A 12,849-nucleotide genomic window follows, 5' to 3' on the forward strand; every position below is an offset into this window, starting at 1 on the left:
GAACTCCAGTAAAGCCTTTTCTCTTGCAGATCATGATGTCCTTTGGCCTTCATTTGGCTAAAAAGCAGGATTTCTATACTAAGTTCACTTCAGTTGATTTCACATTGGTTTGCTAACTATTAGATAAGGAGCAACTTGGCACTAACATGGTCATAAAAACAAATGCCATGCTGGGCATTTTACCATTGGTCACAAACTGAAGGAATGGATAGACCCTTTTAGAGAAAAAAGTGTTTCTTGGCCCTATTGAGTCATAAGTTTCTTATTGGGATGATTGGAAATATGTTTTAATTGCTCTTTTTTTTAAAAAAAATTATGTGGTAGCATGGATTGAACGCAGGACCTCGTACATGAAAGCAGAAACTCAACCACTGAGCTACACGCACTCCCCCGTTACTGTTAAAGAGCCTATTAGTTTAATGAAAACACAAAATCCAAATATTCTGCTAGGGATCCTCGTGCTACAAAGAACACAGCTGAGGACCCCAGTGGTCTGTGGGCCTCATTTTGGGAAACACTGATCTTGGGGACTTTGATCCATATAGCATTGCCTGACATGGAAGGTGCATGGAGAGGGTTTGACTCTGGTGAGGGGTTCAAAACAGTTGCATTTTTATTTTATTTCTATATAAACTAAAATTTTTGAATAAGCAATTGTGACAGATTGAGGAATGTACTCCTGAAAAAAAAAAAAAACACGTTCTTAAGCTTAAACCCATTTCCACAGGTGTGAACCCATTGTCAATAGGACCTTTGAAGACGTTATTTTTAGTGAAGGTGTGGCCAACTGAATCAGGATGGGTCTTAGTCCTATTACTGCAAACCTTGTAAAGAGAAAGCCAGAAGGAGGAGTCAGAAGCAGTAAGTCCACAGGTACCCAGAAGAGAAAGGAGGGAACGTTGCATGAAAGCCAAGGAACCCATGGATTGCTGGTCAACCAGAATGCTACTGACCTGGGAGGAAGCCAGCCTTCTAGCCTCTGAGACCATGAGCCAAGAAATTCCTGTTGTTAAGCCAACCCATCGTATGTTATTTGCCATAGCGACTGAGAAACTGAGACAACAGTATATTCACATGGTCCAAAATTGGTTAAGTATAAAATGGAAGTTCCATGTTTAAATGAACAGGTTTACATGCTATACAGGAATTGGTTAATATTTTTGCTGTTTTTCTTCTCTCTGCCAATCAAAAATGGGAATGATCTTAGAATGGTGTGTAGAACATATGGACGACAATCTTTTTGTGTTTCTTGCACAGCTTATTTCAGATGCCAGTGAGACAACATTTTAGAAACGTGGATAAATAAATACAGTAGAGTATACACCTATGCATACCAAGGTGGATTCTCCCTAGATAATAGAAACTGATTTTTTGGATAGAAGACTCCCAATATTGATGAGAAAACACATGATGTGTTGGAAGGAATAGAATCTTTAGTAAGTCCTAAGCATGTTGCTTGCTTCACAGCATAACATTTCAAGATATTGAATCCAGGAATTAGATTTGTGTTACTGGAAAACCTTTGGAGAGAACAGATGTGAAATGCTAAGCCAAATGAGTGTGTGAGTTTTTCACATCTGTCCCTTTAATTTTCTGTATTTTTGCTTCATTATCTACATCATTGGAATGCTATATTGTCATATGCCAACAGATGGCAATATTATAAGTTCATTTTTTTTAAGATGGTTAAAATGAATGACATTCTCTGTTGCTCCCAGATTAGTCAGATGGAAGAAACAAGATCTTTATTGGTTGTCTCTTTAGTATTACAAAATTTTGCTGTTCCTAAATTTTTCATAAAATATTAGCAAAGTTTTTTCTACCTCACTGCTGCCTCTTCTTCACTAGTTTTCTTTTTATGTTTTATTTATTTATTTATTTTGAGAAAGTATTGGAGATTGAAGCAGGGACCTTGTACGTGGAAAGAAGATGCTCAACCACTGAGCCACATCTGCCTGATTTTTGACTTTATATCTAAGTCTATCTTTGCTGTACCCTACTCTGCATGCAAATCTTGCTAATAATGAAAGCCAAGGGTATTAACTATTGGTATACTTATTATTTCTAAAGTAGTATTTGACATGTGAAACGTTGAATTCAAATGAAATTTCTTTGTCTTTTCCGACAAAAAAATGTGAACAGACCACAGTCCCATTCAAGAGTGATTTTATTTTAAACCATGCTTTTGTTCAAAATTTGTTAACTTCTCAAAAAAGTGTATCCTGTATTTTGGGGACGAAGCTTCTTTTCTTAATAAGTTAAGAATCCTGTAAAAACTGGTCTCTTAAAATAGAAACCTCTAAAGGTATTGACGGAGCTCTGAGATCTGCCTGCTGGTCTGAGCTTTGAGAAAAAGGCTGACGATGGGAAAGAATTGAACCTCTAGGAGAAGGAGAAACACTTTTCTCTTGGGTCAGCTTTATCCAAACTGAAACCCTATTATCCTGTGACTCCTCTTTATTTGCTGCCTTTCCAAACCCCTTTCCCTCTGAACAGCTACACTCTGGGCTCTGGGAGCCCCTCGCATGACATCATTTCCTGGAGAATGTAATCCTCATCTACTTGCACGTCTTCAGACATCACCCAGGAGTCAGAGAGACCCAAATCTACAGTCCCAGGCCTGACCGCTCTTGGACTGCCATCTCTGCATACCAGCTGCCTGCCCAAGAGTATTATCCCTTCCCTTCACGAACCAGTTCCCTATTTCACATTGATTTCCCACAGTGTCCAAACTAGGTAACTTTTTCAAAGTGAGTTCCTTAGTATCTGAGTCCTGAGAAATACTTTAAGCCCAAGCTTTCTCACCTCTGGGATGACCACACTGGTTCCTGGGCTGTTTCTCCATCTTCCTGGACCACCTACCCTCTCTCCAGCATTACTTTTGTCCACTCCCCCACCTCAAATTTGTTCCTTTTTCAGTTTTTAACCATTTTAGTAATGCTAACTATGTTTTTATAGTCTCAACATACAAAAAAAGCCTGCAGTGATCTATGCCTTCTATCTCTCAAGTTCCACATCAATCTGTCCCTAACTCCTACAGGTTCTGCCTTCAAAAGACTTTATATTCAGAACTCAACAATTTCTTGCTACCTTCGCTTGTACCATGCAGGGCACTCTCATCTCTTGCTTGCATTAGTTATTTCTCTGTTTCTGCCATTGCTACTCTTCACTTCAGTTTATCAAAATGGCAGCCAAGCCAGGTTGATTCTATAGGTATGCAGCTTCAATCATGTCCTTCTTTTGCTCAGAATTCTTCTATAGTGCTTCATTTCACTCAGAGTAAGAGCTAACATCCTTATAATTGTCTAAAATATTTGCTCTCATCTCTTCTCTTCCTATTCATCTCCTCATTCTCTCTGCTCCAATCATCTTGGCCTCCTTGCTGTTCCTTGAACACACTTGACATACTCCCATATAAGCATAAGTGTACTTGCTGACCCTGTCTATAGAATGTCATTTCCATAGACAGTTACAGATTACTCCCTCATTGAGTCATTACTCAATAGCACACTGTTACAGAGACTTTCCTTGACCACCCATATAAAATATTAACCCTGCCCTCCCTCATTTGAGCCCCAGCATCTCCTTTCCCCTGCCCTGTTTTTTGTCCTCTTATCAAAATAGATAAGGTAGGTTTACTTATCTATTTATGGCCTGTTCCCTCTCCCTTATTAGAATGTAAACTTTATGAGCAGAGAGACTTTATTTCCATCCCAGGACCTGAATAAGTGAGAGAACAAAATGCTTTTCATTTTGTGTTTTCAGTTTGAGTAAATGGATGAGAAATAATATTACACTAGGCAGCATGGCATGGCCATTAAAGTATTTTCTTTTGCATGGCATCTTAAGCAAGAGACATCACACTCCCCTAAACACACGTACAAAAGAGAAATAATCCCAAGCTCTCCATAGAGCAGCATTTGGGGAGATGAGCTAATGGAGGGTTTGCTCTGCTCTGATGGCAAGAAACAAGTGGGCTCCTCCACTGGAAGTGGGGACTGAGCTCCAGTCAGAATTCAAAAGTAGCTTGTTCCATGTTTTCTGTTTAGACAATGCCCTAAAAACCTTTTTATTTTCCCTGGAGAAGACCCTTGGCAGAAATTGAACTCAATCAATCTAATTATGGTCAGAGAAGGGCCAATGAAACCATATTTACCCACCATACATCAGTCCCAGAGGAAGACTGTGTCTGACGTGAGTGTATTCTGCCCTCCAAGCAGGGATGGGAGAATAGAGGAGTTGAACAATTTGTTCCATTGGACAACAGCTAGCCTTGTTTTTCTCTAATAAGAGTTGGAGTTGCAAATGCTGTTTGGACAATACAAGGAGCTGGCTGAGAAATGGTTAAAGTAGTTTGTGTTTAATGACTCTGGCTTATCTACAGGTCATTATACAGTACATACATTGTGTGTGGCACTTGTATGTTGGTGTAGGTATCATTGCTTTAGGCAATAAACCTGTCCCCTAGAAGTTGTGTATAAAAATCAGATTCCAAATTCAGTAATAAATAAATAAACACCTAACATTTAAATAATTATTTACATTCTGGAAATTTTCCAAGGGTTTTTCCATACATGACATCATTCATGGGTTCAACACATATTTATTGAGCATGAATTACAGTATATATTCAGTATAGACTGGACCCTCTGCTAGGCACCAGGAATAAAAATGGTAGAAAAGACAAGTATGGGGCTTACGGTCTAGGGAAGGAGACAGGAATAAACTATTCCCACCAGCAGAAAGGAGTCCAATGACAAAGGAATGCACTGGTTGAGTGGAGAAGGGCATGGCAGAAGCTGGAGGGAGAGGCTGGGGAAGAGCCTTGAAGGCCATGGTTTGTATTTCATTGTAAGAGTAATAAAAGGAAGTCATTGAAATGTTCTAAGAGAGTGACATAATCCAATTTGTGACTCTTTCTCCTCCTTCCAGAAAAGTATACTTTAAAACATCTCCCATACAATATGTTTATTTTTATGTTTGGTGTTAGAATTCTTTTCTTTTTGTGTTTATTTGGCTACACTATGGCTACCATGGCAAAAAGCCATTGCAAGATTTAAGGAAAATATACATTCATCAATTCACCCTTTCTGTTCTCAGCATAAATAGCAAAAAGAATCCTCAAGTAAGAGACAAGTCTGGGTTTGGATCCTAACTCTACTATTAATTATTTGTGAAAAGGTGAATAAATGATGTACCTTCCTATTTCTTTATTTCCTCAACTGTAAAATAAAAAGAGTTGTGTCAGAACTACAGAGTATCTACAGAATATCTTTCAGCTTGAAGGTTTTTCATTCTTTCCCGAGGAGGCACTGAGATATTCTCAATACGTGCTTAACAATTATATAGCTTTCTACCAAAGATGACAACCAATTTTTACCCTACGGTCTACATTGTTGGGTCAATCTGTAGTCTCATGGAGTTATCTACTGATATGTATATCTTCATACTCTTGGATCTCCCCCATAGCTCCAAACTTCAAATTATCCTTGTGCTCATTTATGTGATTAAAAGCATAATAGGTTGAGAAGATATAAAGGGACTATTCCATTTTGTTACATGATCAAGCTTCATGAGATCAATAAAATTTGGCTCTTAGTCAAGTTATGATTAATTGGTGAGTTGGCTACTTAGGAGGAATACAACAACTTATATTATTAAATGGTGTTGTGTCAGGTTTAATGGCTGTGAGACTGGGGTCACCTCTCGCCTCAATCCTTGAATCTTTGCTATTCGCAGTCATCACAAATGCTCTGACTTACTTGAGCCTAATCCCCTGCCCATCGCCTTTGCATCGGCTCGGCCGTGAGGAAGAGCAAGGATTCCTTTCTCCTTGGGGAGAGGTTCTTTGGGTAGTTTAGGTTTTGACCTGCTGCCTGATTTGCTTGCTTTCTCTCACCAACTGTTCCCCAAATAGATGATGTGGACCAATTCAGCTTGATCCTAAATCCATTTCCTGTTTTTATATTTTGCAAGGTGTTTGTGTGTGTGGTTAAACCAGACAATTGGCACTTGGGCACAGCAGGGGATTCATTTGTTGCTTGGAATTTGGGTTTTCATTTTATCAAGTAACACACTCCCCCTCTCTCCTCTACAGCAGCTTGGAGGATGTTCCCTAGAGTCTGTATTTATTGCAAGAAAATATAAAACCATGGGCCAGATTTTAATTCTATTACCTTTCCTATGCAGTGGGTGTCCAAAAGAGAAACATTCATTAAATTTATATATAAAAGCCAGAAATCTGGGGACAAATGCTTTTCAAGATACAGCTAGATCTACACTAGATGTCCTTCCTCTAGGGCTTTAACTATTAATTTAGATCAGAAGCCCACTTTCAATTTTCCACTTGCCCAAATGGTTTGTTTATAAACAATTTGTTTATGGAAGCTATATGTCTTGTTTTTAAATAAGATTGTTATATTATTACTGCTCATGGCAATCTCCAGCCTAATTTAATACTTCACATGGTACAGTTTTTCTAATTGAATTGTGTGAGTTGTAGACAGTGATGAGGGACTCAAAGCTACCTGTTATTCCAGAGCTCTCCTCTCCTTCTCTCTGAGCAGGAAACTGAAGTTTACATAGGGATTGCTTGGTAAACAAGAATTTAAGGAAACACACACTGAGGCCAATGGGGACTGATAAAAGCTTGGATGATGTAATAATGTCACCCATAGCTCTGGGTGTACAAACTGCAGATTTATGCAAGTAATTAATAGTGTCTTGCCAAGAGAGTCGGTAGGCTTTTCAAAAGGAATCTTTCTTTGTGTCTTTTGATATTTAAAGAGCTGTAATTACAATGGCAGAGCTTTGAATTCTTTTTTTCTCCCCGTCCTCTTATACACATTAATTTATGGACCAATCCAGTATTACAGACAAGCTAATGAAAGAACCACACACTCCCTTTATAATTTTTTTTTTACAGTTTCACTTGTGTGGATGAATGTAAAGTAGTTAATGCTATAAATAAGTATAATGATGTATCTCTTCCCTCAATTGCCAGTTTTTGATGCTGTAGTCTCACACAATAGAAGAAAAGAATTGAATTTAAATCTCTCCCCATCTCGTTTTCTTCCTCTCTCTTGTGCACCAGTTAAGAAATTCAAATGTTTCTGCCATTATGAGATGTTTCAAAAAAAAAAAAAACACCTCAAACTAGATTTTTTTCCCTCCTCTTTATTTTTAGAGTTATAGAAGACTAAGAAAAAAATTACATAATTTCTCCAATCAGCATAGGCCTTGCCAGTTTCAAGATTTAGCATCCTAGCCCATCAGTAGAATTCTCTTTCATTCTGGTCAGGATTGGAAAGAAGCCTTCATGATTAGAGCTTGTAAATTCCTGCTCATCAGTTGACCATATCATGTAGGGTACACTAAGAGTGAACCTCCAAACATTTATGAAATAGTTCAGCTTCTCATAGGAGTATCTTGACCAGAAAACATGAAATCCCTGGGATTTCGAAATGACCCTTTTAAGAGTTTGGATTTTTTTTTTTCTTGAAAACAAGCCCTTTTCGTATGACCTAACTAAAGGAATAAAGCTTACTAAGACATTTTATCTACACAGGGTTAGGGATCATGGCATTCAAGTAACTGAGGACCAAATACAGGCCAGGATCATATTCTTTTTATACCAGCACCAATGCCAGGACAATTCAAGCCCCCCTCCTTGTTGTGATTCAGGTGACTTTCAAAATGAAAGAGAAGAGTTTCTTTTTCAAACACTGTACACATCGGGCAGCACTCAGTTCTTGGCACCTGCTGGCACATCCCAACATCGTGAATGCTAATTTTCTTCTTACGTATTGTTTTACGCATTTCCTCCATGAACTTACACTTCAAAGGAGTTGATGCATCATCTAATCCAAATTTTGTTTCTTTCATAGATGATAAAACTAAGAGTTAGAAGAAGCGAGTGGTATGCTAGGGTCCAACAGAGAGTTGATGGCAGAGCCAGGGTCTAGGTCTCCAGTATTCGCAGAGCACACTTCCTTCTGGAGTCCAATCATTCATTTTAATGACATCTGCCAGTTCAGTGGGGTCAGAGTTAGAACAGTGGTTTTGCTGAGTTCTCAGTTTGTTGACCTCTTTAAACTATAATTTCCTTGAGGACAGAGGCCTTGGTGCTTGATTTGCTTCTTATGGTACCTAGGAGAACTTTATCAAAAATAATGAGAACGTATAATGTGCGCCACACTCCAGCAGGATCACAAAATGATTTTTAAGACTAACTTTGGGTACAATAATCTTAAACACTGCAAGTGCTATGGGGAATGACCTGGTTCAAGTTGACAATTCCAGAAGGGAGTTATTAAATTTGAGCCACTTTAATGACAATGAGGAAAAAAGAACCCCCACCATAGGTGCAATTTAATAACCAGTTAATCCAGGCATAATTTTGTAGTCAAATAATGTATAGCGATCAGGCTGAGGATTTTAGCTCTGTGTTGGTCCTATTGAGACTCTTTGGCTGTCTTTTTGGATGTTGTTTGCTCTCTGTCATGCTATTTCAAGTTTGTCCTATTTGGCTTAGGTAAGCAACTCCCATATAGCAAAACATTTGTACTAATTGCAAAGGCTTTCCAGATACTTTGTCTACATCTGTGTAAAGTTCAAACTCAAAGTACTACGTCACTGTTAACAATATTTCCATAATAATCGTGACTGTTATTCTAACCTGCATTTCATAGAGTGACACAGGGAAGAAGAAGTTAAACAGATGCCTTTGATCTATTTCTGTCCCTTTATGGGAACATAGGGATGCACCCTCAGGAAGGAGAGGAGACAGATGACCCAGAATAATATACTTGTAAACATGCTAATTACCAACCTAACTACTGGTATTTTCTAGCAGGGTCCTTATTTGCAGAATATATTAGCAGGATGTCCCTAGTTTAGGACACTTAGGGCAAACAAACCTAGAATCTATGGATTAATGAGGCAGAGCTTCATAGAAGATGTCACTGACATAACTTCCTGGGTATGGGAGAAAACTGTACTTCCCCTGGAGAACTCATCTATTGCACTGAGCCAGAGGGTGCAAGTGATAAAAAAAAGGAAGGACCTGAAAAGCTGCCCTCGAGATTTCAGACTGCTGCCTGCTGTACCTATGCTTCTTTATTTCTTATATTCTTAAAATTATTTGTAAAGCTGGACACTAGGTAAGAAATTTGATTTGTGTGAGTGACTTGACAACCTGATCCTTTGGGAGAGCTCATGAATGATACAGAAAAATAAGTACATTTGTTCTCCTTTAATGTCCTTGTCCTTTTTTTTGCTGACATCCCTACAATTGTCTGCTCCCTAAGAATCATTACTCTCTCTGTTCTGTGGGGAAAAAGGTTGTTTTATGTAAATCTTTTCTTTTTATAGAGGTAGTAGAGATCAACTTCTAGATTAAACATTACCTAAAAAATTTTCTTCTACTGTGAACAAAATATCAACTCATTGTGAGTCCCACTTTTGAGCTCTCCAAATATCCTCCTCTATTGCAACTACCCAGAATTTAACTGTTTTATGATTTTATGACCACTATAGGGGGAGGGCTATGGACAAATGGCAAACAGTGGTAGAGGCGTTGCATTCTCTTTGGCAAAATTGACATTGTCCATTCTTTATATTGTTCCTGAAAGAATAGTACTTTGTCTAGCCATGAACTGAGTATTAGATGGAAAGTCACATGTGTCCCATTCTGCTTCTAATTACCTTTATGAATTTGAATGTATAATTTATTTTCTGGCCTAAAAAAATGGAGTTAAATATTTTCTTCTTGTGGTAAAAGTTCACAGTCTATTTGTGGCTTGTGATAAGGCCCTGAAGCAGGAAGATATCTTGAAGGTTTGAGGCTCAGCCAGAAGGCCACTATAGCTAAAGGCCACTATAGCTAAGAGCAAAAAAAAAAAAAAAGAAATAGAGCAGTAAGAGATAAGCTCAGAGAAATAAAAGTGTGCATTTGTGTGTGTGTGCATGCACAGATCAGGTAGGACATCATGGACAGTTTTTAAAATTTTTAAAGGATGTGGCTTACTCTGAGTGAGCTGGGAAACCACTGGAGGTTTAAACAGAGGTGTAATAGAATCTGACATATGTTTTAGAAGAATCATTTTGGCTTCAGATTTGAGAATAGGTAGAAACAGAAAGACCAGTTTGGAAGATGTTGTAGTAACAAGGCACAATTGGTGGGGTGGTGGCTAGGACCAGGGCGAGAATGATGGACATGGTGAGGTGTGGTTGAGTTCTGTATTTATTTAGAAGGTAGAGAAAACAGAATTTTCTGATGGATTGGATATGGGGTATTAGAGAATGAGAGGAGTTACAGACAATTCCAAGGACTTTTCCTTGCATCTGGAAAAACGGGATTGCCAAAAACTGAGATGGGAATGACTCCAAAAGAAAGAGGCTCATTTTGTTTGTTTTAAGGTTGAGATGCTTATTAGACATTCAAAGAGAAATGTCAAGTTGGTAGTTTATATCTCCTGAAGCAAATAGATGGTATTTAAAGCCACAAACTTGGATGGGATAAGCAAGGAAGTGAATGGAGAAGAAAAGTAGCCCTTGAAAGAGTCCTGGGGACCCTCACTTTGAGTAAGTTGGGAAATGAAGCAGAAACAGTAAAGGGCACTGAGAAGAAGCTACCAGTGAGTAGGAGGAAAACCAAGTGAGTGTGATGTCCTGAAACCAAATGAAGATGTTGTTTCAAGGAGGAAAGTGATTATCTGTGCCGAAGGCTGATTGTTATAGATCTACTGAGTTTCTATTTTGAGCGTTTAGATTCTCCAGTATTTGCATTTTACCTATTAAAAAGGGAGAAATTATTACAATGTAAATTAAAACAAACACTTTTCTTCTAAGAAGGGTGTATAATGATTTTTCTTTTATAATTCTTCTTGGAAAATATCAGTGAGAATCTACATTAGTTTAGACCTTTTACATGGTGGACTATGTGAGGTAGCAGTTTGGGCCAAATAGTATTTCTGTAATACTGATTTATTTGACTTGGGTCACAGTGCAGTAAAGTTTAATACTTTATGTCTTATTTTCCTAAGGCTACCATAACAAAGTACCACAAACTGGAGAGTTAAAACATTAGAAATATGTTGTCTTACAGTCCTGGAGCCTAGATGCTCAAAATCAAAGTGTCAGGAAGACCATGATCCATCTGAAACTTGCAGGGGAGAACCCGTCTTTGCCTCTTCCTACCCTCTGGTGTTTGCTGACAATTCTTGGTCTTCCTTGGTGAGAAGCAGATGCATCCCTATGCTCTCTGCCTCCTCCATCTTCATGTGGCCTTCTTCCCTCTATGTTTGTTTGTCTATGTGTCCAACTTTCCTCTTCTTATAAGAGTAATCATAATATTGGATTAGGGCCCACTCTAATCCAGTGTATTCTAATTTTAATGACTCAATTTAATGACTAATTTTAAAGATCTTTTTTTCAAATAAGATCACATGCATGGGACTGGATGTTAAGACACCAGTGCATCTCTTTGGGGTACATAATTCAACACTTAGAATGCATTAATAGCATATCCTTTGACAAAATTTGACAAAAATACAAGTGATATCTTCCAACCTAAGCAATAGATGGTGAATATGTTTGCTATGTCTACATGTCCAATAATGTGCTTCTGGTCTTCTGAGGTTATTTTTACAACTTGTACATTCTGAAAAAGAATTATTCATTTGCAAGTGTGAAATTCATGAAGCAAATGGGATATTTTAATGGGTGATCTATGAAACCAGTTCAGAAAGTCTAAGAGTAATGCTTATATCAATGTTCTGTATTAAGCCAATTTGGATGAGGTGGGGACTTGGCAGTCCTTCAGATAAACTGGATTAACCCCACTGTCATTTTTCTTAGGGGAAAGGCAGCTCAGCTTTTTAGAGCATTTAGGTCATCAGCAAAAGTTAGATTATAAGTCTTCAAGTCACGATCATTCTATAGAGTAATAGAATTGAATGTGATTTAGGCTTGAGAGTGAGGGCAATGCATTTTTAGTTAAAAGCTATGAAAATCAGCACTATTTCATACAGTTTAAATAGACTGCTCTCCTTGGTTCAGTATAGAAATTCATTTGGTTTAGTTTCCTTGAGTTCAGAGGCACTAAAAAGATACAATTTTTTCTACACATTCAATCAATTTTGGGAGGTCCTATAATTTTTAAAACTATTTTTTAAAAAATTGCATACCCTACTAATTTTTCACTGCCAGTTTCAAAGAGAAATACTATAACCCAAATCCTTCTCCATCTATTGTAAGACTCTACAAAGAAGGCATGAGATGATGTAAGTTAGAGTGGTCTTTTAACTTTTAGATTCTTTTGTAATGTTTCAAAGAACCTCTAAAATTGGGCAGAATCTCTGAAAATTTTAGACCAGAAGATTCTTCCTCGACAACTACCCTTTGTTATGGGTATATTTTAAACTGCAGCCTATTTTGAGAATGTTCCAGAAGCATGCCTCATTAAAGGAATTTTCTTCACAGTTGAAACTAGGGGTGGATTAGTTTTGTCAAACTTGCCTGAGAATAAAGTCAAAATGGAGTAAAGTACATGTGAAGTATTCATGTGGGACTGGCTAAGGACTCCCCAGGTAGATAACTTGATACATTAGAATAGATCAGTTAGCACCTGAGATTCTTGAAGAGAATCACAGTCATATTTGCCACCTTAGTTTTTGGAAGCAGGGTGTTTGTTTTGCAAGTAAGAAAATGACCTCGAAGTGAGGTAGCTGCTTAAAAAGACAGAAGCAGTTTCTTGGGTGTGTGAAGGAAGCAGCTTGGGTTGAGCTAGAAAATGCTGCCTCAGCATAAGGGTCTTGGAGACGCTGCAGCTGTTCAGGTCTTATCATC

This window comes from Dasypus novemcinctus, chromosome 14 (assembly GCF_030445035.2).
Source record: "Dasypus novemcinctus isolate mDasNov1 chromosome 14, mDasNov1.1.hap2, whole genome shotgun sequence".
Taxonomy (NCBI): Eukaryota; Metazoa; Chordata; class Mammalia; order Cingulata; family Dasypodidae; genus Dasypus; species Dasypus novemcinctus.